A 2437-nucleotide genomic window follows, 5' to 3' on the forward strand; every position below is an offset into this window, starting at 1 on the left:
AGAGGCTCCGGCCGTGCCAAGTTCAGACGGGAAAGAGTTGTAAAACCCGGAGCTGGACCACGCGCATGGAGGCGCCGGAGACCGGCACCGGCACGTACGTACTTGAAGGCTGAAGCGGCGCCGGCCTGCTTCACTGCCCGGTCGGGGTCCGGCGGCCACCGCGAGATGATCGCGTTCATGGGTCGTGAGGATGCGCGCGGTAGTTGGGTGATGAGATCCGTCGGGCTGGAGCACGGACGGGACGCTTCACGTCACCGCCGATCGGTGCCGCCGACGAGGTGGGGAACAATGGAGCGTGACTGGCAGCTGGCCCAAACCGCGTTTGCCGTGCCTCCGCGGGGCCGTACTGTCGCCGGGAAAATTTATGGGAAACCAGGGGGATGATGGAAGACAGAAGAAGGATGCCCGGAGAAAATATTTGGAAAAGCCGTGTAGAAGGCCCATTTCCTTTTTCAAGCCCTGCCGTGAACTGGGGCAGAACAGCAGGAAGCAAGCCCAGCGCGGCCCATTTCAGGACAGAATAAACTGAAAATAAGGGAAAAAAAGATGAAGTTTGTGGCTGCTGGGATTCGAGCCCAGGTCTCCACGGCCACAACGTGGAATTCTCACCACTAAACTACAGCCACAACTGTTGTTTGATTCTCGGATGATGGCTTAATTAGGACAGTCCAGGGGTTACTCGATTTTGCAATTAGACAATAATGCTTGCAATCCACCATCGTTTTGTTGTTGTACCTCAGTTTACAGCCATCTGGTGATACAAATTTCCCCGCATCGTTTCAGCACCTATCTTCTCTAAAACATCCCAGCACGTGTCCCTCATGAAGGTTGAACTTGAGCACAACCGCGTAGTCCAATTTTCACTTCAAAGCGTCGTAGCTCCTATACAGTTTTTGTAAAGATAAGGGTAAACCTGTTGAAAGTAGCCATGGATGATTTATTCACTAGTGGAATCTTCCAGAAAATAGGCGAATGGCATGGTAAAGCAGTCGCCGCCTCTCCTAAAAAAATTAGGGTTTGTTCGCCTTCCGTCAACGCCGACGCTCGTCTGCCTCATCTTCCTTAGGGCCTCTGCCTCATCTTCCTTAGGGCCATGAAAGTGTGGTGGATCCCGACCCTTGTCGATGAAAGGGCTTCGTTTTTTGATGTGTTTTCGAATTCTTTTAGGGTTTGTGTCATGTTTAAGAAGACGAGACGACAACAACTCCTTGAAGATGAAATAAGGTTCGTTCCGCTTAGTCTCCGTTTCGGTGATGCATCTAGCATCGGTGGTGAGCGTGTGGACGTGTGTCTCCGGCCGATCTGTCTTTTGTAGATTTTTTGTCGTTCGTCTACATTCATGTGTCTTCAAGGTGGATCCTTTCGATCTATGTTACTCTTCAGCGGTTGCCGTTGCTGTCCTGATGCGCTGGTCCTATGGGGCCTTAGCACGATGACTTTTTGACTGTCTACTATAACAAGTTTTGCCTGGTTTCAGTGAGGGAGGGGCGATGACGGTGGCGCGCCTTCGACTCGTTTCAATGCTTGTAGTCGTTGCTAGATGATATATGAATTTGGATGTATTTTTTATTATTTCTGGTAATTGTTGTGTTACCATGTTTGAAGATGAATATATATCTAATGCTTTCTCGCAAAGAAAAAGTGAAGAAGTGAGTTGGAGCAATAGTTTTTTTCAAAACAGAGGCAAAAGATTTGCCTTAACTCATTAATAAAGAAGAAGAGAAATATCCAGTTAATTAATATAAAACCGAACGAAAATCGTTACACCATGCCCGCAAAAACAAGGCACACTAGACGACCTCGCAACCCATCACTGGATCTTGTATTATGAAACGAGTAAAGAGACTTGCCGGTAACGAGATTGAACTAGGTATGCAGATACCGACGATCGAATCTCAGGCAAGTAACATACCCATGAAGAAAGGGAACAACATGCGGGATTAACTCAATCCTTGACATAGTGGTTCAACCGATAAAGATATTCGTAGAATTTGTAGGAGCCAATATGGCCATCCAGGTCCCCCTATTGATTATTAACCGTATAGTGTCTCGGTCATGTCTACATAGTTCTTGAACCCGCAGGGCCGGCACACTTAAGGTTCGGTGACGTTTCGGTATAGATGAGTTATGTATGTTGGTGAGGAGTTCTGTAATGGTCCAAACATGAAGATTGATATATAGGAAAGAGGTAAACGGGTTCTGGAAAGGTTTCGGGCATTAACGGTAAAGTACCGGGAGTGACGAGTTCACCGGGAGGGGCCACCCACCCCAGGGGCCACATAGGCCTAAGAGGCGCCGCAACATCCCCTGGTGGGCTGGGCGGCTAACCCTATGGGCCTATGCGCACGAATTGAGGAGGTGGGGAGTACTCCTCCTAGCACCTCCACCAAACCCAATTGGAGGAGGAGGACTCCTCTTGGGGCCGCCTCCAGCCAAC

The 2437-nt window shown here is 49.2% G+C and overlaps 1 non-coding gene across 1 annotated transcript; it reads right to left on the reverse strand.

Annotated features, from left to right (window-relative positions):
* Positions 1-554: 554 nt before the first annotated feature.
* Positions 555-626, reverse strand: TRNAH-GUG. Its single transcript has one exon. It is a non-coding gene; the product is annotated as a tRNA-His (tRNA).
* Positions 627-2437: the final 1811 nt, after the last annotated feature.

Source organism: Hordeum vulgare, chromosome 2H, assembly GCF_904849725.1.
Source record: "Hordeum vulgare subsp. vulgare chromosome 2H, MorexV3_pseudomolecules_assembly, whole genome shotgun sequence".
In the NCBI taxonomy this organism is placed as follows: domain Eukaryota; kingdom Viridiplantae; phylum Streptophyta; class Magnoliopsida; order Poales; family Poaceae; genus Hordeum; species Hordeum vulgare.